This window comes from Typopeltis vanoorti, chromosome 12, assembly GCF_054136105.1.
Source record: "Typopeltis vanoorti isolate ZY-2024b chromosome 12, IOZ_Tvanoo_1.0, whole genome shotgun sequence".
In the NCBI taxonomy this organism is placed as follows: Eukaryota; Metazoa; Arthropoda; class Arachnida; order Uropygi; family Thelyphonidae; genus Typopeltis; species Typopeltis vanoorti.
This window is the reverse complement of record NC_143560.1, coordinates 135,272,910-135,299,257: the sequence shown is the minus strand read 5'-3', so window position 1 is coordinate 135,299,257 and position 26,348 is coordinate 135,272,910. Positions and strand designations below refer to the sequence as shown.

The 26,348-nt window shown below is 34.0% G+C and overlaps 1 protein-coding gene across 4 annotated transcripts in view; it reads left to right on the top strand.

Moving 5' to 3' along the window:
• Positions 1-222: 222 nt before the first annotated feature.
• Positions 223-26,348, top strand: part of DNAlig4 (DNA ligase 4) — a 588,281-nt gene continuing 562,155 nt past the window's right edge. For 3 of the 4 annotated variants that reach the window (XM_090401217.1, XM_090401216.1, XM_090401219.1), the window contains exon 1: positions 223-330. The gene's annotated coding sequence lies outside the window, so the exon portion shown is untranslated. The remainder of the gene's footprint in view (positions 331-26,348) is intronic. The other variant, XM_090401218.1, reaches the window with a different exon arrangement.

Below are 26,348 nucleotides of genomic sequence, written 5' to 3'. Positions count from 1 at the left end.
TCTTATATTTTTCTATCGCCCCCCCCTGAGCCCGAATCGACCCCTAACAATGTTATATTAATCCCTGGGGGTCGGTATCGACCACTTTGGCGCCCACTGCGCTAGACTAATAATCACACTTTTTTTTTTTTTTTTTTACCTAGACGTAACGCTCTCTCTCTGTACAGTATATATTTCAGCTGTCAATCTCATAGTTGAGCATGCGCACTTGTTTAACTAACCGGAAAGTATAGAGAATGTCTTTACGATGAATAACAAATACCACTGTACGCATAACAATTGTGAATTAAAATAAAGAACCATTGAAAATCTTACAATTATCAACATCTGGTAAGTACAGTTAATCTAAAATATTTTAGATTATTGCTTAAACGTAAATATCAATTTCTTATTGGGCACATGGTAGTTGATCTTACGTGGTTACGAAAACCGAAACTACAAAATATTTACCTACAGAAATAATTGTGATTATTTTTACAAAATGACAGTGACAGGTATGGATATAGGCATAATTGAAGACATGAGTAATATTCTCAATATATTCTTATTTTTGGCACACTTTTTAATGAAGATATAAATGGACAATAAAATAAGCAAGTGGAATAAAAGAAATCAGGCATAGCTAACAGTAGAGCCGCCCAGTTTTAGTTTATGGATCTGAGAGTTAGGTTTTAAACAAAATACTTGATCACGACCAGAGAGGAGTGGTAGTTTTGGAAAATTTGGTGCAAGTCAGAATTCAAGATTGCAGAATCCGAATGCAAATGCAGCTGTGGGATTGGATTTGATAACGGCTGTTACTTTAAGAGAATGTGCAGGGGAACTTAAGGTGTCTTTTACTGGGCTGTTTAATTTAAGTCTCAGCTCTAGCAAATTCCGAAGAGTGGAAATAATTACTTTGTATAAAGGAGGATCTAAGTCTCATGTAGCAAATTAAAACTACGGGAAAAGTTGGTAAAAAAAAAAATTCAGGAATGATTAGATAAGAATATGATACTCTGAGGGGCAACATGGCTTTGTGAAGAGTTGTCATGTCTTAGTTATCTAACTTTTTTATAGATGACAGCTGGGTTGGCTAAAGGGAATGTCTACACAATTATACTGCTGGATTAGCTGTTTGACAGGAAACTATAGCAAACCCCATTAGGCAAACTACAACAAATGAGGATGGATATGAATAAAAGATTGGCTGGTGGACAGATACAAAAAAAGAAAAAGAAAAAAAAATAGTGTGGAGGATCAGATTCAAAGAGAAGGCAGGTGACTAGTGTGTTGTAAGGCTCTCTGCTTGGACCAAGCAGAGAGCCTTATGTATAAATTTATATATATTATGTATAATTTATGTATAAATTAAACCAATGTTTAATTTTTACATAAATGATATGGGAAATAATTAGAAGGGAGGTATTCATTGTTTGCTGATGATGCAAAGTTGGGTATGATAATAGTTAATTAAGTTGATGCAGAGAGCTTGCAGGATGATTTAAATATGCTGACAGTATGAACAAAGATTGCAAGCTGTGTACCGCATTGTGGGAACTGTACTCCAGGAAATTGATGAAACGAGGGATTTGGGGGTAATAGTAGATAGAGAGCTGAAATTTAGAAGGCATTACTTGGTTATTGAAGAATATACTAACTAGCAGAGATAAAGGAGTTATCATTCATCTTTATAAAGCCTTGATACAACCACATTTGGATTATATGCTAGGGAAATTATCCCTAGAAAAGAATGCATCATGAAGGCCAAACTAAACTAGAAAATGATTCAAACAAAGACAAGTTTTTCAAAAAGATAAACAATATCATAAATACTAAAATAATTCCTACACAAAATCTTCCACCATGACTTTCACATGCTATAAAAAATTAAAAAAATAACCCAGACATTATCATTAGTAAAGTCGATGAAAGACATATTACTGTAATAATAAACAAAATAGATTACCATAACTAAATTCTTAGCGTTGGTAATGGTTCAAACACAAAACAATGTCTGGAGAAGGAAGAACAGAAATTAGATAAATGCACTGCTTAAAAAATTACAACTTGCATAAACCATTCCCCCACTATTTTTGGACATATTAAGATACACAAATCAGGCTATCCCCATATGGCCCATAATTTTATGTAAGTATACCACAACAGCCCCCCCTATCTAATTTTGTTACACCATTGTTACAATATTTGAAATTTATGATAAATACTGATCAACTCCTCCAGCATATCAAGCAAACTACTATATCTCCCAATAATATTCTTTCTTCGTTAGATGCGTCATCTCTGTATACTAAAATTGATGTGCCTACAACCATTCACATCATCCACACCTGCTTATAAAATGACTGAATTTTATTGGAATATACAAAAGTATCTTCCACAGATATTCCTTTATAAAATATAAAATATTAACATAGCTGTGACAGCAGGAACAAAAAAGAAATTAAAGGAAACAAAAGATAGAGATGGTTTTACTATGCTATATAGTGGAGCGTACCAGCATATCAGAGTTTCTAGTGGTTTGGTCATTTTAATCGATAATAAATTATTATCATCATCATCATCCTTATCTGAGACCTCCCTCGATGAGTCCTTGACTCTAAATTACCCAAATGGGATAAATAGAATACGAAAGTACAATTTTGTAAATGATTTGAATTATAACAGTTAAATTAAAAACAAATAGAAGCTACTTAAATATCATAGGCGTATATGTCCTGGAAGAAGGTAGGAAAGATAATAATCGATAATAAATTATTATCATCATCATCATCCTTATCTGAGACCTCCCTCGATGAGTCCTTGACTCTAAATTACCCAAATGGGATAAATAGAATACGAAAGTACAATTTTGTAAATGATTTGAATTATAACAGTTAAATTAAAAACAAATAGAAGCTACTTAAATATCATAGGCGTATATGTCCTGGAAGAAGGTAGGAAAGAGGATTTCAAACAGTTTTATGAGGAACCGCAAAAACTTTAAATAAAGGTAATAAAAATGACTATACATTAATAGCATTAAGAGTTGGAAATAATCCAAGGGATTATATTTTAGGTACATCAAACAATGGTCAAGAACTATTAGACTTCTGTGATTTCAATAATTTTAAAATAACCAATATTTTTTTTCAGAAAAACAGTATAAATAAATATGCTTGGAATGGCAGAGGAACAAGATCTCTAATTGATTATATCATTACTAATCAGAAACTAGCTCCAAGTGTGAGTGATGTACATGTTTACAGAGGAAGTGAAATTTTTTCAGATCATTTTTAGTAGTCTCTAAAATAGAAATATTAGCAAAATGGAAAAAGGAAGTAATTAAGAAAAAACCAGAAATAGAACAAATATACAAAGTATATCTATTACAAGAAGAAGAAAATATTAAAATGCTATGTCAATCATGATTAACAGATTAGCTAAAAGAAGAAGCCCAAATCAGTGAAGATATAGAAGAATGGAAAACTTTAAAAAAGATAATCCGTGAAGCAGCCTTTGAAGTACTCTGAAAGAAAAATAAAATATTAAAAAGAAAAGCATAAAAAATCTGGAACACGGATATAGAAAATGCAATAAAAGAAAAACAAATGGCATACAAATCACAAAACAGAAGAAATATACATTAACAAATGAAATATAGCTAAAATCATAGTACAGAAAGCTCACCAAGATTCTTGGGACAGATTGATTAATAAAATAGAAGACATACATGGACGACAAATCATAGCCTACAAAATATTAAGGAAATTAAACAGCGAAGAAAGAGATACAGCACAAATCAACATAATACAAAAGAAACAATGGATAGGACATTATAAGAATTTATGGTATGATCCAGATTTAATAACAGAAAATAAGAATGAAGAAATCAGCACTGATATAGAACCAATAAAATTGTAGGAACTAAAAGAAGTAATAAAGGTATTAAAAAATAGAAAATCAACCAGATTAGATTGCATAAATACACAGCTTTGGAAATATGGCAGAGAACAGTTGAAGAAAGTGCGAAGTTCCATCAGATTGTTTGAAAGCTAAAGTTATATCGGTATTTAAGAAAGGAGACAGAGACGATTGTGAAAATTACAGAGGAATAAATTTACTAAATACAGGTTACAAAATTTACAATAAAATCCTGAATAAAAAATGTAGAAATATTGCAAACAGTCTACTTTCAGAACAAAAGGGTTTCAGACGTGGAAGATCATGTATAGAAATATTTATGTGCTAAAATAAATTATTTTAAAAAAGATGAGAATTTAATTTAGAGACTCACATGGCCTTTATAGATTATGAGAAAGCTTTTGATAAAATGCACAGAGAAAAACTGTGAAATATGATGAAAAAACAAGGATATCCATTACATTTGGTACAAGCTATACAAAGAGATTGAAATAAATCAGTGTCAGACAGGGATGTAGCTTATCTCCAACTCTGTTCAGTATATTGATCATGTTATTAAAATATGGAAAACAACAATAAAACAAGGTATATAGTTAACCAAAAGAACTGTTATCAATACAGTGCTGTATGCAGATGATCAGATTATTATTACACTCTCCATGGACTCAACAGACTCATAATGGAAGGTTCATTCAACTAACAACATCATATTGAATCTTAAAGTCCTTAACACTCATTGGATTAACGACACATTCTGGCCATGCTTTCCATTCCCTGACAATTCTCCATGTAAAAAATATGCTGCTCATACTCTTCTTCACATAACTTCCAAGAATGACCTCTGGTTCTTCCCCTCTCACCTTCTATTTGTTTTATAATCCCATCTGGATTAATCTGATAAAATCCACTCACTAACTTAAATGTCTCTATTGTATCACCTCTCTTCCTCCTATCCATCAAATTCTGCAAACTGCTGATATTGTCTTAGTCACTTGTCTCTGGACCCTTTCCAATGTTTCCACATCACATTGAAAACCAGGTGACTAGATATGAGCATAACAGTCCAAGCGTGATCTGACCACTTTCTTATCCTTGCATGTTAGAGTACTTCTTATCATAGCAGCACTATGGTGTGCAACCCTAGCAATATGCCCTCTAAACTTCAGTCTACTATCAACCATCACTCCCAAAACTCTAATCTCATCCACTTCCTGCAGAATGGCACCATTGATATAATACACAATCTTATATTTCTGCACTCAAAAATGCAACATGTTGCACTTATTGATATTAAAACTACAACCCCACTCTTTTGTCCAAGTAAAAGGTCTATTCAAATCTTCCTAAAGGGATTCAGCATCAGCAGTGCTACTTATAATTCTTCCAAACTTTGCATCATCAGCAAATAAGTGAAGATCCCCAGTCAGTCCACATGATATATCGTTTACAAACAAATTAAACAGCAGGAGACCAAGAACAGAACCCTGGGTAACCACTGGTTACCCGTCTTTTTTGAAACACTGCTCCATCATACACAACCTGCTGGTATCGTTCAGAGAGCCAATCTCTGATCCATCTAACCAATATATTAATATACTCTTCTGTTCGCATCCTCTGCAGCTTGTACACCAACTTATCATGTTGTAATCTATCAAATGCTTTTGCAAAGTCTAAGAATATCACTGTATATGATTCTCCCTTATCTAACACACTTGTCACCTTATCATAAAATGCAAGTAAATTACTTGCATTTTATGATAAGTCAGCATGACTTATTATAAAATGATAGGTCAGCATGGATTTGAACAGGGTAGGTTAGGTTAGATATAGAATGCGATGTCCATCAACCCAATTTTGTATTCTATTCCTTACCAATCTTTCTAACACCTTAACCTCAACTGCAGTTATACAGATTGGCCTATAGTTGGAGACCTGTCTTAGAACCATACTTGCGGAGTGGTGCTATTTTGTCCTCTTTCCACTAACTTACCCATTGCAAGACTTTCATTAAATAACTAGGTGAAGGGCGTAACCAACTGTGGGGCACATTCCTTGAGCATACATGGTGATATGTCATCAATTCCCACAGCCTTATTCACATCTAACCCAATCAACATCTGATACACCTCTGTTTCTTTCACTTCCAATTCTATTAATACTTGCCTCTCTTCTATGTATTGTACCAGATAATTTATACGAGTATGATGTATGCTGATAAAAGTGCTCGTTCAATAATTCCATTATATCCTTTGCAGCTGTTACTCTACTGCCATGACTATCCACCATTTTAGTCTGCCATAATTATTTTTCCTCTTGCTTGCCATGTAGCAGAAAAATTCCCTTGAGTTAACCTTGGCCTGACCAGCCAATCTCTTCTCATACTGCACCTTTTCTTTCTTTACCATGCTCGTCACCTTTCTAGTCTGCACCTTATACTCTTCATGATCTGATTACCACCAACTTTCTTGTACTCCTTCCATAACATTTTCTATTCCAGCACAGCTTGCTTGATTTCGCAGTTCATCCATTTCACTCCCACTCTATTTACCTGGTTAACCCTCTGTATGCAGTTGTAAACTGTAGTACTATTGCTTGTTTTTTATATATTCCTTTCTTAATTCTCACTATTTCCTCTTACTAGTGCGTACTTAGTTTATCTACCTTTCGCACTACGAGTCTTATGCCTATGAATACTAGAAAATTTATTTTTTATTGAGACTTTGCCACTAATATCTTTAAATTGGCATAAGCCTCGGTAATATGGCTGGTTGATTTCTCTCTCTCTCTCTTTTTCTCTAACACAAATTCCTTTAGTAAAACTTTACACAAACAGTCGTGGTCTATTTGCACTTAACTATACGCTTCGGCTATCTCACTTGGTTTCCTGCTCACAAGTCCGATATTTTTTTAGTAAAATAAACAATCAGGCGGCACTCTATTGACATATAATTAAAATACATTTATTTATATTTAAAATAAAGTACATTAAATAAGCAATAGGGAGGTTACTCTTCTTTACCTATCCTTTATGCCTTTGGTATAAAGAAACAAACTTTCCCTTTTCAAATTTAAATGACTATACAATATATATAATTACTCTGTTACTTCTCTGCTTAAAAAAAATAAATTGCCAAGACTAATTTACTCATAAAGGGATTAGCTAGCTATGGCAAGTTATCTTACAATTAATATTCCATTTAACAACAATTCCGAGGACTCTAGAGATTAGCTAGTTATGGCAAGTTATCTTACAATTTATATTCCAGTTAACAACAAATCAGAGGGCTCTCTTATAGATATTTCTTATTACTATTTCTTATCAGTCCATCTATGACATATTTGCTAGATTACAAAAAGAATGTACATTAGCGATTGGACACACTTACGGAGGCTCTTTGTCATGACACCTTCCATAGGTCCAGCATCAAAGTCACTATGGTTCTTCTTTCATCTCAGGCCTTGCTTCAGGGAGCATTTCATCAGTGTATTAGTGGTTCTTGGACTGCAATTTTCCCGATACTCAAAAGCTCAAGCAAGAAGTTTCAGCATACAAGCTTGAAGATCGTTCTGCGGCTTTTGGCTTCAGTTGACTTCCCAGTTTTTCCCTCTGGCATGAGTTCGCCATAAAGTCTGTTTCTCTGGGTCAGTATACTTCTGTGTCTCTGCCGACTGCCTCTGGCTCTCTTCGGTAACAGCGCCATGTCTCTCCGGCTGTCAGCAACTGGACCTCGTCTCCTCTCAACTGCCTCTGGTTCTCTGCCAAAAACTTGCCACAAGTTCTCTGCCGGAAACTGCCCACAATGTTCGGCCCAGTCCTCTTTTATTTTCGCCTTCTCGGGACCTTGCACCAAGGATTGTAAACCCCGAAGAAATCGGCAGTTCTCCTCGATCCTTTTGTTAAGGTTGGCCCGTTCTTTTTTCTCCTCCGTGTGCTCTTTTTTTCTTTGTTTTGTCGGGCAGCAGAAACTTCTGAAACTAGCGGACCTCTTTGATACTAGTTTTGAAGGTGTTCCGATGGCAAGGCATTGCCTTTGTTTTTTTTTTTTGACATTCTAGAAACTTTAGTTAAAACTGTAAATACAATCAATTCCCATAGGGTTAATTATTAATATTTAACATAAAATACATGGAGACAAACAAGGTTATTTTTGTAACATTCTCTTGAGATTTGACCTCTGTAAAAATCGATGTAAAGCGCTTTGGTTTTACACAGTCATACATTGCTTTTGTCAGATACTGCCTTATGAGTTTCCATGCATTTTCAATATCTTTTCTGCTCAGCTCATCTACCCAACGTACTGATGCCAACTGACTACAGAGCTTCTTATAGTCACCTGCTTTATACTTCCACATGTATCCATTTTTGGCAGTGACCTTTTCATGTTTCATCACTTCCCAAACAAGTACCTCATGTTCACTCTCATTAACTGGTGGCAGTGTCAACACCTCATTATTTATTATTATTATTATTTATTCATTAACAACTACATCTTGGTGAAGTTATCACCAAATCCAAAGCATTAAAGCCTCTAGTTGCATCAATCACATGCTGTTTAAGATACTTATCTCTCAGAAATTCCACAAACTCACTCTCCTTGTTCCCATACACTATCTCCTCCTCCCAGTCTATATTCCTGTAATTAAAGTCTCCCATCAGATCAGCTTCTTTTTACATCCCAACTAATTTGCTTAAACATTTCACAATCAGTATTCTCTACATTTTCTGGCCTATATCCTATCAGATATACTAACCTGTTCAACTTCGCACCACACAGATTCAAAATCTGTGCATGAACCATCAACTTCCACACTTTGCAGACACAATTCCTCTGTAGTCATTAACAGCGCTCCCCCTCCTCTTTCCTTCCTCATCTGTATCCTTCCGGAAAATTATATATTGTTCTAATTCTTTTTCCTGACATCACATCCTCCTTAGACAACCAAGTTTCACTTATTCCAATTACTTTTAAGTATATTGTCTCAATCATTGCCACAAACTCAGCTCTCTTGTTTCAAATACTCCTTACATTTGTGTATAAACACAACAATTGCTATGTATTTGATACTATCCTACCAGCACCAACATTACATTATATTACAAGACAATGAAGATGACCTTCAAAAATCAGTTTATGAATTAAACGAAATAAGCCAACAATACCATTTAAAAACTTCACAAAAGAAAACAAAAGTCTTGGTATTTAAAGGTCAAGATCATGTTAGATCAAAAATAGTCATAGAAAATGAAATAAAAAAACGTGACAGTTTAATTATTTAGGTTACAAAATAACATATTTAAAAATGCATAAATATATAGATGAAAAATAAAGAAAATTTCTGAAACCTGTGGAACAATTAAAAGGACACTGAAAAAAAAAAAAAAACAAGACAAGAAACTCAACTAAAATTTTACAAAGTAATGGCCACTCCCCCTCTGTTGTATAGTTCAGAAAGATGGATGGTGAAAAAGAAAGATAAAAGTAAAATACAAGCTGCAGAGATGAAATTTTTAAGAACAATTAAAGGATGTACGAAGTTGGACCATTTAAGAAATGAAGAATCAGAAAAGAACTAGATATTTATAACATAAATGAAAAAATTCAGGATTATAGAGAGAAATGGAAAGAACATCTATTTAGGATGGAAAGATGTCAGCTACCAAAAGAGGTGGATAGATATAGATCAAAAGGAAAGAGAGAGAGGGGAAAGACCAGTGAAGCTGATACAGGCAGCTGCGTAATCCTTGAAGAAAAGAAGAAGATATCCTCTTTCTAATAACACTAATAATCTCAGGAAATTTTTTAAATACAAGGACCAATTGTACAAACATATGGGCCAGAACATTAGTGGTATACTCGCTGAAATTTTCTTGCCTAGATATATATATATATATATATATATATATATATATATATTTATATAGTGAAACCTGTCGGATATACGTAACCTTTAAATAACACACAAGGAAATAACTTTTTTTTTATTATGTAAATGTTTTGTTTTATGTATCATAAGACATCATCATTATAACTAACAAACAAAAATAGCAATTGAATTCAAAAAACAGTAGTGGGCATGCTTAAATTGGAATCCCTCAACGTGAACAGTTGCGTGTTCATGGATTAAAAACTACTGTGCTGAAATTAAAATATAGCAGATAATTTATTGAATACAATTGAGGACAACAATTTCCCAAACTTTTGAGATAGTGAGACAATCATTTAAATTAAGATTAGGTCTAAGAAGTAAGGCTTCAGCACTTTCTTTATATAACCATTCATGTTTATGTGTGGATCTGTGTAGTAATTTGGTGTTTTGCCATTGGATCCTGTGGTTAGCATTTTCGATTCCATATTGTGCAAGGCCAGATTTGGGAGATTTGATAAGGCAGACGTGGTGTTGATTGATGTTCAGAGATACATTTATTTATCGATCTTCCTCTTTGTCCATAGTAAGACAAGTTACATGAACATGGTACTTGGTATATGCCAGGTAGCATTATTGGTGAGCATTTGTTTTTTAGAGAAGGTATCAAGTTGTCAATTTCGTTGATGGGTTTGTGGGTAGCAGTGAGTTGATATTTTCTCATAATTTTTGCTACACATTCAGAGGTGCCTTTAATATATGGATTAAGAGACCTATGGGCTTCTTGTCTGGGTTAATTTGTCTGAGAGCGTTAATTATTTTTTGGGTTGTTATTGGATTATATCCATTTATGATTATTATTATTATCTGAAACCTCCAGGGAGTTAAGGACTCATCGAGGGAGGCTATAAATCACCCAGACTAGCTGCCTTGATTTCCCTTAAATTCATTCACACTAGATGTACTCACTACCCCTTCAGGAAAACTATTCCATTCACTCATTACTCTGTGAGAGAAAAACCTGGCTCTTATCCCTTTCTTGACTGTGAACAAACTTAACTTTCATGCCCCACCTTCCATATAACGAAAAATTTCATCAGATGATATCCTATAGCACCCATTCAAAAGTTTATCAACTTCTATCATATCATTCTTCTTTCTCCTGTTAATCAGGGTCTGTAATCCACATACTCTCAGTCTCTCCTCATAATCTAAATCCAATAATCCAGATATAATCTTTGTAACTCTTCTTTGCATCCTTTTCACAGCTTATTTATTCGCTCGGAATCCGGGAGAGACCAAATCTGTGCACAATAATCCAGTGGTCTTATCAAGGCCTTATACACAGGAAAAATGATTTCCTTATCCTTAGATGTCAAGATTCTCTTCAACATCACAATTATCCTCAGAGTTGTATTTGCAACTTTAGCTATGTGACCTTTGAACTTCAAATTCTTATCCACCAATATGTCAAGATCCCTTACCTCTTCAGTTTCTTGTAGCATAAGCCACTAATAGAATATGCCGCTGAAAATTTCATCATGCCAAATTGCATAACTTTAACTTACTAAACTTTAATCTGACAGCCATTTTCGTTTGCCCAAATTTCTAACCTAGTCAAATCATTTTGTAGGTGCTGAATATTAGTAAAATCCCTGATTGCCCTTCCTATCTTCGCATCATCACAAAAAAGTGCACATCTGATGTTAGACCTTGCCTGATATCATTAATGTATACAAGGGTGGTCTGAAAAGTTCTCGGCCTAAGAAAAACAAATTTATAATTTCAAAATTATTTTTATTTTTCAACATAATCTCCCTTAAGACTAATACATTTATTCCAGTGATGCTCCAGCACCATTATCCCATCATTGTAGTGGTTCTCAGTAAGATCTGCAAAATACCCCTTCAAGGCTGGTACTGCCCTGTTTAAACTCGGCGGCCCATTTCTTAATTGTCGAAAATGAAGGAGAAGAGTGCCCATAAACTTTTATGAACTTCAAATGAATTTGTTTTGCCGTAAACCTTTTACAAAGAATTTTATAACAGCACAATACTCAATTTTATCCATTCCAAGGGATACAGACAACACTTTTGCTTCAGACAGCTGTATAAAACAAACTACTTGATAGAATGTTATCTGTGAGAGTCAACATGGATTTGTGAAGGGGCACTCTTGTTATAGCAATATGCTAGTCTTTTATGATAAAGTTACAAGCGCATTAGATGAAGGAAAGGCATATACTGCCATTTTTCTAGACTTAGCAATGGCATTTGATCGGGTGCCACATATTCAAGTTGCAGCACATGGGTCTGGATGTCAGATTGGTCAACTGGATTCAGGATTGTCTGTCCGATAGGTATCAGAGAATTGTGTATGGTGGAGCAGTATCAAAGAGGCAGAAGGTTACAAGTGGGGGTTCCACAGGGCTCAGTACTGGGACCTATATTGTTTAACCTTTATATCAATGACATTGTCCGTGGATTGCAAGGGGATATTCAGTTGTTTGCGGATGATGCGAAGCTGGGAAGGGTTATTAGTAATACTGCAGATGTGGTAACCCTGCAAGAGGATTTGAATAAGCTAGATAGATGGGCAAATGAATGGGGTGTCAGTTTAATGCAGCAAAATGTAAGGTCTTGAGGTTTAGGACACATCGATGGGACGCTTCATACTCTATGGGAGGAGATAAACTGCAGGAAGTAGGAGAGACAAGAGATCTGGGGTTGATGGTTGATAGAAACCTGAAATTTAGGGGGCATATTGCAAAGTTAGTGAAGGTAACACAGAGGATTGCTGCAATAATGAGAAGGACACTGACCTGCAGAAATAAAATGGTTATCATTCTGTTGTATAAGATTCTAATCAGACCACACTTAGCCTACTGTTCTCAGATCTGGTCTCCAGGATTTGAAAGGGATAAATTAACTGTGGAAAGGGTACAAAGGCAGATGACAAAGATGGTGTCAGGACTGTACAATGTTAGTTATGAGGATTGGGTGAGGGAGTGTGGACTGCAGGGTTTAGTGGATAGAAGCAGGAGAGGTGATATGATTGAGACTTTTAAACTGTTTACAGGGTTGACACTGGGGAGTTCTTTTGCTTGGTTGAACAGCGGGAAGGAGTGATGACAAGAGGCCATCCCTGGAAGTTACGAAAGGAATCTGTGAGCGAGAGGGTGAGGAGTGGTTTCTTTGCATGGAGGGTGGTTGAACCATGGAATGCATTGCCTGATGGAGTGGTGAGAGAGAGAACGGTCAGTGCGTTTAAGGAGTGGTATGATAGACTTTGTGTTTACTAGGAGGGACCTCCCTCGTTGAGTCTTGATAGACTTGTCTCTTAGAAAGGACCTCGCACGATGAGTCTTTTGACTCCATGGAGGCCTGAATACTAATACTAGAATGACTTGCAATTTCACATGGATGCTTATGACAGATATACCAACTTAGAAAAAAAAATCACGCCGTTACTGTTGCCATCTATGGTTCAGGCCAAGAACTTTTCAGACCAGCCTCGTAGCAATTCTTCATCGTCATTTTCATGAACCTCTAACTCTTCATCCAATGTAGCAGTAGCACCATGCACCATATCACGTATTCCTGGTTGATATGTTCTATCAAATTGAACAATCTCTTTAGCTCTTGACACTAGAGTACCATCTGCATTCAGTCAAATTACTCTTTTCCATTCATTCTTTCTTTTGTTTGCTGCATACAATGAAATTCTTTAGGCTTGTCTTTAGCTTGCATGGCCAATATCTTTTCATTCCCTGAGTTAGCTTTCTGCATAATACTTGTTATTTTTCTGGCCTGAGCTTTATATATTTCATAACACCTCTTACTCTCATGATATTCTTTCCACATCATCTGCTTCTCGTGGATTTCTTGCTTAAGGAATTTCACATATTTTACTCCCGACTAATTTATTCTTCGAACACTAGGGATATGTTCAGATACTCCTCATTTAAGCATTTTTTCAAAGATTCCTATGCATTGTTGACATTTTTCCCATTCAGTAACTGATACCATGGGACAAAAGATAGTATTGTCCTATTCAACTGGTTGCATATTCAACTACAACATGCATCTTGTTCTGAACAGAGCATCAATACAATTAGATAATTTTCAAGAAAGCACAGCTGACCAATGTCACCAACTGGTGGTAAAATTGCCATATTCTTAACAGAGACTCCTTCTGACGATATTTAGTAAGGATGTTTTTTTGGTAATTTCCAATTCTTGTTTTAGGGATTCTTCAGAAAAACAAATCTTGTCTGCTCTGGATACTAAAGATTTTACGATGCCATATTTTAGAGATGGATGATGAGCTGATGTATTATGGATATAACGACCTGAGCAACTTATTTTTCAGTAGACAGAAGTGGAAATGGATCCATCTTGTTTGTGCTGGATGCGTACATCAAGAAAGGAAATACCTGTTGAATTCTTTTCTAGTGTGAACTTGATACGAGGATGCAATGGGTTGATTTCTTGTAGAAATGAGTAGAATTCGGGTTCTGTATGACTCCAAACCGCAAAGACATCATTGATGTAGCATAGCCACATTGTTGGTTTTTGGTCAAGAGCAAAAATTTTATCTTTTAGTTGTTTTAAGAAAAAATTGGCTAAGTTAGGTGATAAAGATGAGTCCATTGCTGTTCCTTCCTGTTGTTTATATATTTTATCTTTCCATGTATAGTAACCTGATGTGACCTCAAATTTGAATAATTCCACTATATCTGGTGGCACGTTTTGGGTTAACAACTCTATTGTTTCTTTGTGAGGGATATTAGTGAAGAGAGAGACAATGTCAAAACTTACTTAATATGTCTGTATCTGCTAGTTTAATGTCTTTTATCAAGGAGTTGCCCAGTGTTGTACCACTTTACCCCAGTCCTGAAGATACTTTCAGGCGCAAACTTTGTTTGCACACACTTGGATAACGGATTAAACTAAATTTATTATAGCCTGACCAAGTGAAAAATAAACTTTCAACATCTTTCTCTAAATCCAGAGTAATTTAATAAAAAGGTCGCACACCGCTTGGCAGCTCCTATAGGAGGAGATGACCTTGCTAATGCTTCTGCCTTGGTATCTCCACTTGGGCCTGGCTCCTGCTGAAGAGACATCAATAAAGGTCGAAACTAGTCTGGGTAGTGGCCCTTTCCTTAATGCATAACGTTATACATACCCACAAGGAGATGTGTTTTGCATTATGGGAGATACTGAGATAGGAGTGTTGGTAGCTTGCTCCACCTTTGCAAGGATTCGCCCGGTGTTGTACCACTTTACCCCAGTCCTGAAGATACTTTCAGGTGCAAACTTTGTTTGCACACACTTGGATAAAGGATTAAACTAAATTTATTATAGTCTGACCAAGTGAAAAATAAACTTTCAAAATCTAAATTACATTGCTCTGAATCACTTGCAATAAGAACCACCTAATGTACTATAAACACAAAAAGATCCTATTTGCTATCCTTCCCTCATGACAATTAAATAAATAAAATACAGCCCACAGTCAGTTTTTGGCTTATCATCTGATAATGTTTTAATGAAATGGCTAATACCTTTCATGCTTGTCGCTGGCTTGCTATGTATATGATTTAAAAAAATTTTTTTTTATTCTTATTTTTTCAGTTCCTTCAAAATCCAAATTTTGCATAAATTCATATTCATTTTTTTGTTTTAACTTTTTCATCATTGGTTTTAAATTTTATTCATCTTCATCTTTTTCCACACTCAGTTGTTGCTGTTTTTTGCCCAGCACTTAAAATTGCATACAGTCTCAGCTCCAATCAAGTCTTTTGTCAAGTTTTCACCAGTTCATATTCAATTTAAACCCTATTATAATTTAACTTATAAGCCTAGTTGTTACAAATGGTATGCTTCATCACCAAAAATAGCTTAGCTTTTTCTTTTCTACTGTAAATATTTAGGAGCATCATGATTTTTAAGTAATTTAAAGTATTTACATAAATAAAATCTGTATTAAGTTTAATTAATCATCACAGCTTACCTTTCAGTTCATCAAGTTATCCAAATAGATATTTGGTAAAATTGCATAAACTTCAGCAGTGGTAAAATCATATAAAGAGGGAATGTGATGAAGAAGGAACTTGATATTGGTATTCTCTAATTTGTGAGTAAAGCTAATCCAAGCTTATTACATGTCTAATGTGGAGAGGAAAAGTTAACAGGTTAAAAGTTAAACTTATCATAGAGGTATCCCCATGGAGTCAGAAGACTCATCATGGATTAAGGCATTAAAAATTAAAGATGTCAAGAAATTATATTCTTGGTTTAATCCTTTATCCAAGTGTAAGCAAACAAAGTTTGCACCTGAAATATCTTCAGGACTGGGCAACTTGTATATAGAAGCTAATGATTTCACATTACGTGCCTTAGTATCCCATTGTTAATAATTGGTGGGGATTTTTATATTCCAGGATATTCATTGATATTATATCTTAATATTTAATTCTACCATAGAGATGATCTCTGTTTCTAACAATTATTTTTTTAATTCCGAGTGTACCTATATATTATTATATGCACAAGGGTTCACTCCAATTAGTGCAATGACCTTAACTCTTTCAGAATCCAAATAATCACTGACTCAAGACCAAAATACAAAATAAACACATTTAATATAACAAAAACAATATATATATATATATACACACACTTTAAACAAATATTACATAACTAATTACAAAATTAATTGGATCCAAGGCCTTTTAAAATTAAACTTACACTTAAGACTAGACTAAACACTTTGTTTGCACAATCACAAAATGTTCATAGCCAGTTTCTTTCTCTGTCAAGGCCCTTTTCCGAAGATATATGACTTTATTCTTCATTTTCACAGGATCCTTTTCTTCACTTATGTAGCACACATTTAATTCTTCCTGACTCAATTCTGTCTTCTTTCCAGTAGAAATAATAGTTAGATCCGGCGTCCTTAAGACAGATGAAACTTCCTAATTAGAGTTTTCTCTAACATTCCTTTAGAACGTGAATAGCAATTTCTTATTTTATTCATAATGCTTAATGACAGTCTTAACTCTTTCACTTGAAAGAAATTTACAGTTCTACGATTCCCTTTTTGGAACCTACTATAAATCTTTCAATTAGCGTTTCTTCCAATATTCCATTTAAAACGCCTATAGCAATATTTCCCTTTTATTTATCAATACTTATTCCACTTTAAACTTAATAGTTCCACGATTCCTTTTTCGGAATATACTTCTATTAATTTTTCTCCGACTGTCACATAAAAAAAACTTAAGTTCCTCCGAGCCTAAATATCTGCCGGCCTGTGTTCTAATTTTCTCTCCGAACGCTCTCCTTGTTTACTCTCTCGTTGCTTTGATACCCAACTTGTCAGCTGTCAATCACACATCAAACTTCTCGACGAGCATGCGCACTCCATGAAAATGGCAAGCAAGATGTTAGGTATAAATAATGGCTGACACGTTGTCTCCGTTAGCGACAAGAGAGAATGTTTTCATAAAAACACAAAACTTAATATTTTAAATTACAATAAAATTCTTGTAAGTAATACACATATCAAATCCGGTAAATACATCAATTTTTTAACTTCTTTACATATCATTTTTGACAAAACAATTTCAATACCGGGCACATCGCAAGTGCCAACAATGAAACTAAAACTAATAAACATTTTAACATAAACAATTCGTAAAAATATTCAGAATTTTAATTATGATTATTTTTACGACAAAGCGTGAGAAAGATTGTCTCGAATCTAAATTCCGATATTAGCATGTAATGCAATTTGTTACCTTTCAGTGAAAGGATATGTGCTTTGCATTATGGGGATAAGAACATTTTAGACCTGACAAATAACAGTCTACTCTTGAGGAAATTTGTTTATAGAAAGTTAGCAATAATGTAACCTTAATCTTTTAGTAATATAGTATCCTGTACACCTTTTAAGGCTATATAACAGAAATTGATGAAAATGAATTCTAGAAAGTTTACGTATAGAGGTTCTGTAGCCCATTCAATCATATTGAAGATGCTCTAGTTGCTAGGACAAAAATATGTGCAACATTGTCTCACATAAGTGTAAGTTATTCAGTAGTTATTCATTATTTATCTGTATTTGAATCCCACCAGGATGTGAAGAACCTTCGTAAGTTTTTTTCGTCTGAAGTTAGATGGTTTTATATAGAAACGACAGGTTTTTCCTCCCACAAGCAGGTAGACTGGTCCCATAAACACATACATCTACAGATATAATATACCCACCAAGAATGCAGCAGAGGACTATCAAGTTAGCTGAATTAAAAATTCAGATGATTTGACAGTCCTAACAGAATGACGGTGACAGTATGACAGTGATGAGAAGAGGTGGAGAGCAAGAATTATGAATGATATGTTTGCAGAAATGTGTCAGGAGAAAGGAGTGCAGTTTGTTTATGTATGGAACGAGATTGAAGAATGTATTGAACTGCATAAGAGTGATTGGACTGCATTTGAATGATTGCAGGATATGTATTGAACTGCATAATTCCCTATCCTATAATAATACTCTATCCCACTTCTCTTCATTCATCCACATGCTTTCCAAGTGAGTGGTGTTACTTTCCTTTTGAATTCTCTACTTTTGAATACAAAAGTAGAAAATTAAGTTAAGAGGATCTTGGCTCTTTATTGTAGTAAAAGTAGAAAATGTTCTGAAATATGTTATATCCTTAAACTGGACTGAAACACTATCCACTCTGTGGCAGAGTAGATAGTATTTCTGCTTTTCATTCTATAGGGCAGGGGTGTTCAACCCGTCGATCGCGATCAACCAGTCAATCGCAGAGTGATTTTTGGTTGATCTCTTGTGTATTCCTCTTTACTTACAAAGTTAATTAAAACTGAAAACATAATATTTTATTTATCATTATTTTGTATTATTTTAATTCGCTTTAAGTGTATTGCTAATGTTTATTTATTTTTCGTTAAAATTGTCAAAGCAGTAATTTTCTTATAAGTCCGGGTAAATGAATTAATTTGGATCAGTGGAAGTCAAACAGTGAGCCGAGTGAATACGATTATGAACAGTGGTGAACTATAAGGGGCTCGCGTGAGCCCTTTGTTAAATTTTTCTCAAATTTGCAAACCCCTTGTTCTTCTTGTTTAATAATCTTGTAGAATTAGAAAATACCACCGTGGAATGTATAAATGCTACTATAATTGCTACTTTAAATTCATGTGTATTTTCTGATAACTATATAAAAAATAATTTCATTGCATTTTGTTCTGATGGAGCTAGTGTAATGTTAGGAAACAAATCAGGTGTTGCAATCAAACTTCTACAGAAATTTCCCAACGTTGTGATTTGGCATTGCACTCATCATTTACACTTAGCATTAGACAATTCGATACAAAACATTAAAAAAATATATCATTTTGAAATATTTATGGATATATAATGTGCTTTTTATCATCAATCATCAAAAAATCAACGAGAATTAAATACGATTGCAAAAGACTTGGTATCGAAATTTTAAAGATCAGCCGTGTGTTTGGACCACAGTGGGCAGCTTGCAGTTTACGAACGACTCTTGCTCTGTGGAGAAATTACCCAGCTTTATGCAAACATTTTGCATCGAAGGATAAATATAAGAGCATTTTAAACCGACTTCTCAATTTAGAATTTTTAAAAGATCTAGCAATAATGATTGATATCTTACAGGAATTATCATATCTGTCAGAAGCTCTGCAAAGTCGCAATATAAGTTTTATAAGAGCTAAGTTAAGCCTTTTTTTTTTTTTTTTTTACTCTACGATGTGAGCAGTTTGTTAAAATTTCCATAACTCGCCACTGATTACAAGCAAAGTATAAAAACTCGATTGTACCTTAAATATTAAATATTCCAAAGCACATTACATCAATTTTTTTAATTAGGTTAAGTCCCATTTGAATATTGTAAAAAAATAAACTTTGTTTGTCTTGGTATAGTTTGTATTAGATGTTTTTGTATGTAAATAACTCTTTTGAAGCTACCTGTATATACTGCTTTAATAAGAATATGTTAGAGTGTTAAAAACAAAGGCAAATTTTTGTCGCCAAAGCTGTACATGCCGGCATTAGAAAGATTGTTATTGAAACTTGTATGTATGAAAAAGGTTTGCAGGCTCTAAGTGTAAACATCCCCAAAGTCAGTTAGAAAGAGTTCAAACAACTTTCGAATGGCTGGCAACTTACATTCAAAAGAAAGCGGAGGAGAACAAAAGGCGTGCCCAACTTGAAACTTAAGATGAAAGATTAATACTGATTCTTTGGGGGTTGTCAAACTTCATGCGAGGTCTCAGAGGAGGCCTAATAAAAAGGAACTGAAGCAAGCAGAAGGGGTCCCAGTTTCAGAATTGCTGTTAGAGAGGAGGCTGCCTGGTCCAGAGTTGCCGTCAGAGAGACTGCCCAGATCTACGTTGCTTGAGAGACGAGTCTCCTGCTTCCAGAAAGGAGCTTCTCGGTTCGAGACGTCGCTAGAGAGTGACTACTTCTAGGCCACAGACAAGCTTTAAATTGCCGAAAGGAAGGGTTCCAATTGCTGGAGAAAAGTTTCCAGCCAGGTTAATGTCAGACATTCAAAAGTGTGTTGTGTTTTCATTACAATTTGATGAATCAAACGACTTCACTGATATTGCTCATTTAATGGTATTTATTCGCATTCTATTTCAAGATTATTCAAGTAAAGAAGAACTTTTGAAAATTATACCATCATTGGGAAGGACTAGGGGAGAAGACATTTTTTGGGCATTTGATGATGAATTTGTGAAACAACACAAACTTCTGCTTTTTTAAACTTGTGTCTATTACTACTGATGGTGCTCCTGCAATGATAGGTAATAAATCAGGCTTTATTATGTAAAAATGATGACAAATATCCAGATTTTTTAACGTACCACTATATTATTCACCAACAAGTACTGTGTAGTAAAAGATTAAACACAATAGATGTTTTGGATATTACATTTAAAATTGTAAATTCTGCTTGAGGAAAAGCCCTGCAATGGCAGTTATTTAAATTACAGGCAGATGATGATAGGAAACTTCTGTTGTACAATAATGTTTGCTGGCTCAGCAGAAGTTCAATTTTTAGATAGATTTCTTGTATTTAACGATATAAAAAATTTTCTTGATGAAAACAGGAGATATTTATCCACAAATGAGTGATAAAAGATGGTTTTGTTACACTTATCATTTTTAGTAGATTTCTGTATGAAATTAAGCAGTTTAAATTTAGAGTTACAAGGTAGAGATAAAAATTTAATTGACGTGTTAAGTTCAATAAAAACTTTCCAACAATACTTACTTTTATTAAAGAAAAATATAAATGACCGCGAATTTAGACATCTCCCATATTTATTAAAATTTTTCGAACTAAATCAAGAAATGCTTCGCTATGATTTAAAAGAATTTATTCATGAAATAGAATTAGTTGAGGAAGAAATAAATTCAATATTTAAAGATTTTAATAAAACTGAAATTATTGCATCTTTTATCAATAATCCATTTCAAGAAACTTGTAACATCACAGAAATTTCAAATAAAATTAGTGAGCTGTTTGATATAAACCAAGCTGAAGTAGAACTTGAGATAATAAACATTCAGAATAGTTTACATTTAAAATCTATAAACAATGAAGTCATTTGGAGCACATGAAAAATTCTTAATATTAACTGATATTGTGCGAAAAATTCTGTCGTGTTTCGGATTGACATACTTGTCAGAATCCACTTTTTCAGATATGACCGTCATAAAAAATCAATTAAGAAACCAAATTACAAATGAACATTTGGATGATTGTCTGCAATTGGCCACTTCTTCATATCAACTTGTATTGCGAGGTCCAAACACTGCCAAATTTCACATTAACTTTTTTTTTTTTTTTAATAAACCAACATTGCCCTTAACTTGTAAGTTTGTAATCAATTTGTTGTTTTTTCTAACTTTGGATTTCCAAAATAAAGAAATAAATATTTTATTCCAATATATATATATATATATATATATATTATTCTATATATATATATATATATTATTCTATATATATATATATATAGCCTAAATGACGAGGCGTCTCTAATGAAAATACAAAGGAATTTTAAAAGAACATTGAAGAAAATAGGATTGAAAATAAACAGGTTAGTTTTCCTCAAACGTTGTAAGTTCCATGCAGTTTTTCCCAATTTCATCTCTTTTAAAGAAAAGATAACAACGGAACACGTTAAAAGAATCTATCGTAAAGCTAAGATGGATCTCCTCAGCGAAAGAATTACAGACACAAAACGTGGTTTAGCTTTTTTGTTCAGCACTAAAAGATCTTTAACTCAAAAACTTGAAGAAATTATGGATAATGTTAACTTACATGATTTTATCATTAACAGTGAAGCACAAGCCACAAGAATACAAAACAAGAATAAATATACTCTTATCAAGAAATTTAATAATCTAATAAGGACACAAAACAGATCTGGTCATAGTGATGCCCGTATTAATCCTGAAAAGGTTGTAGTGAACAAATCTTCTCATATGTTAACGGATGCAGAAACGAATATTCTTAGCAAAGGTCTCAATTTTATTCCCTCACCAAAATTTATCCCTAAAGAATCTCTTCTTACAAAAATAGAAAAAGCAAGTTCACTCATTCCTAATCATTTGGCGAAACTTCTTCGTATTGAATCGATTTTTATTATAAATAATGCCAAACCTCCAACAGATAATATTTCAGTGGCTGAAAGAAAAGCCCTAAAAAATCTAAAACAGAACAGTAACATTATTATTTTACCTGCAGATAAAGGCAACTCTACGGTCATCCTCAACTGTGAAGATTACCACAACAAAATGCTTCAATTACTTGAAGATAGTTCAATATATTCAATTCTTCAGGAAGATCCTACAAGAGAATTACAAAACCGTACAAACAACTTGTTAAAGACTGCGAGTGAACTTCCTCATAATATTCGCCTCTCATTACGCTCTCTACATCCTCTTATTCCACGCATCTATGGAGTTCCAAAAATTCATAAAGAAAACATCCCTCTTCGCCCAATTGTGGAAGGAATTGATTCACCTACATATAAACTTTCAAAATATTTAGCAAAGTACCTCAAGTGTTTCTCCAATAAATCTTCATCTTTCATCAAAAACACCACAGATTTTGTTTCTCATATTAAAGATATTCCCATCGATGATAATGATATTCTAGCTAGTTTTGACATTATATCTTTATTTACTAACGTTCCTACGGACGAGGTACTTACATTACTACAGGACAAATTATCCCAAAACATGTTCACTTTATTAAAGCATTGCATTCATTCTGGTTACTTCAGATATAAGGACTCCATTTACCAACAAAAACAAGGCCTGGCGATGGGCAACCCTTTGTCCCCAGTGCTAGCTAACATCCTCCTTGAAGACTTTGAAAAGAAAGCCATATCTTCCTTCTCATTTAAACCAAAAGTTTGGAAAAGATATGTTGATGATATATTCATTATTTGGAATCACGGGCACACAGCTCTCACAGATTTTCTTCATCATCTAAACATCCAACATCCTAATATAAAATTTACTGCTGATATAGAAAATAATAACTCTTTACCTTTTTTGGATGTTATGCTTACACGATGCTCTGAAAGATTAAAAATCTCTATGTACAGAAAACCTGCGCATACCAATAGATATCTGCATAATCTTTCTCATCATTTTCCACCACAAAAACTTGGAATTATATCTACCTTAGGACACAGAGCACGTTCTCTCTTAAATGAACAAGATGAACTACAAAAAGAAATGAATCGCCTCACTCTTATTTTTAAACAAAATGGATACTCTGAAAAAACAATTAAGAAATTTCTTCTGAACCCTCCTAAACAGTGCACAACAGAGACTATTAATTTTAAAGGTAGCATCTCCATTCCATACATTAGCACAGTCTCTAAGAAAATAGCTAAAGTCCTTAAAAAATATAATATCAGGACCTTCTTCACCACACTTCCAAAAATCCGCTCTCTAATCAGCCATCCAAAACCTACTCATCACAACCTTAAGTACCCTGGAGTATATAAATTGTGGTGTGATTGCAATATCCCATACTTTGGTCAAACTAACAAATCTATTGAACAGCGCATAGAAGAGCATAAGAGAGACAGCTCATACAAAAGATCTCATACAACTGCGTTATCCAGTCATGTTCTTTTTTCAAATAATCCTAATGATGACCAACAAAGCCACTCTGTATGCTGGAATAGATCAGAATATATTTTTCGCTGTGAAGATGAGCTTGAAAGGAAAATCGTAGAATCAAGGGAAATCCTACTGAACCCGGTCCACTTAAATAATAATTTAAGTTATAACATCCCAGATAGCCATGCTGCAGTTATTCAATATTGGCATTCACGTGAACTTGCACGCACAATTGCAACAAACAATGGCACACCAGTTGGAACAACTTAAAAAATACAACCTTTTTATGTATCGATTATGTGAGGAAATTTGTACCTGTAATTTCCAGTTTGTTTAAATAATTCAATGTTTATTAGTATTCCTTTCCTTTATAAATACCTGAAGAAGGCTGCTATATGCCGAAACTAGTAGTATTTATCATTAAAATCTTTATATGTTATCTCGGTCTTGGAGTCATTAAATCTATTTTTTTTTCAAATGTATAACAACCGAGTAAAAGCTGATCGCAACATATATATATATATATATATATATATATATATATATATATATATATATATATATATTTTTTTTTTTTTTTTTTGTTGTATTAAAATAATTAAAAGTAATGAATAAATTTTTAAATACACAAAGTTTTTAGTTGTGTATTTTTTTTAGTTGTTTATTTGTGCTTTATCAGGTTGGGGAAACGTGATCTATATAAGAGAGTAGATTGGTGAATAACTTATAAGAGAGCATATCGCCGAATAACTTTTTATAGAAAGTAGCTCGCGTAGTAAAAAAAGGTTGAACACCACTGCTAGGGTATAAGCTGCGGGTTTGAATTGCATTGCAGCATTGGATGGTTATGAAAGTTTTTTAGGGTTAAATCATTTTTATTTCTTCTCTATGAGACAAGTTATTTGTCTCATAGAGAAGGACTGGGAACAAGAAAAATGTAAGATTGGATATCAGGAGGTTGTTGAGAAGGATAAAAGATATATTTTATTTTAAGATTTATTTTAGTAAATGAGCTGTTATGTTTGTATACAAATGCTAGACTTGTAAGAAACAATGCAAATAAAATGGTTGCATTAATCGAGTCTGTTTACCCAAATAGTGTGATAGGAAAGGTAGTCAGTGTGTTGCCAGGTATGACAGTGATGAGATGAGGTGGAGAGTAAGAATTATGAATGATATGTTAGCAGAAATGTGTGGAATGAGATTGAAGGATGTATTGAACTGCATAAGAGTGATTGGACTGCATTTGAATAGTTTTGATGCGAGTCATTTGGAGAGCCTGCTCCAGGAAGGTAGAGAAATGAATGCAGAGACTGAATCTGATCAACTAAGAAGCGATGTGAAAGAGTGGGAAAGTGGTGGTTATGAATAAAGAAGTGGGTAACATGAGTATAGGGAATGAGAAAAAAAGTGTGCAAGACAAACAGGGAAATGGAGGGGCTCAGGGTAGACAGGGAAACAGCATGAGAAAGGTTGATGCTCTAAGAGGATGTGAATGCATGTGTGGACAAATAGGGAAGGGATCAAAGGAAAATAGTTGGATTTGAAGAGGGTTCTAAGATGAATAAGGAGAAAAAGAAATTGCTCAAGTTAAGTATGGAGAAGTGACATATAAGTGGTATCAGTGAAACTTGTTATAGATCCAGGAATGAGCTGTTAACGAATGTGATCATTATGGGAAATTTTAATTATGGCAATATAGTCTTGGCCTATGAGATAGCAATTGGAAGTAAAGAAAATGAATTTCTTGAGTTTTTGAGAGACAACTGCCTTAGGCATTATGTAACAGAGAGCACACAATGATTGAGGGTGTTGGATTTGATCACTGTATTCCCACAAGCTCTCTGGTCAATTTTCGCACAGAACTTTTATAATTTCTGTTATTAGGCTTTGAAATGATGTTGGATTTAATATCCACTTAATTTATATAATTTTGCATTGCCAAAATGAAGCCTTTGGCTCTTTATTTTATTAAATGAGTTTGTATTCAAATGCTAGACGTGTAAGAAACAATGCAAATGAAATGGTTGCATTAATCGAGTCTGTTTACCCAAAAATTGTTGGATGAGGATGACATCCTGACTGGAATAGAGATGGAAGAGTATGATGTGTTTTGTGAGGATAGAAAGGGTAAAAGAAATGGGGAGCGCTAATGATGATAGAGAAAGACTCATGTCCACACAGGGTAGAGAGAGACGCACAAAAGAGAAATAGTGACAGTGTGTGTGTGATGTGAGATAGAGGTGAATAGAATGAAATACTTAGTCAGATGTTGTTATAGACCTGGTAATGTGGATGGTAGTGACCATAAAATGTATAACCAAATTACCCAAGCAAATAAGAAAAGGGTGATCATTATAGGAAAT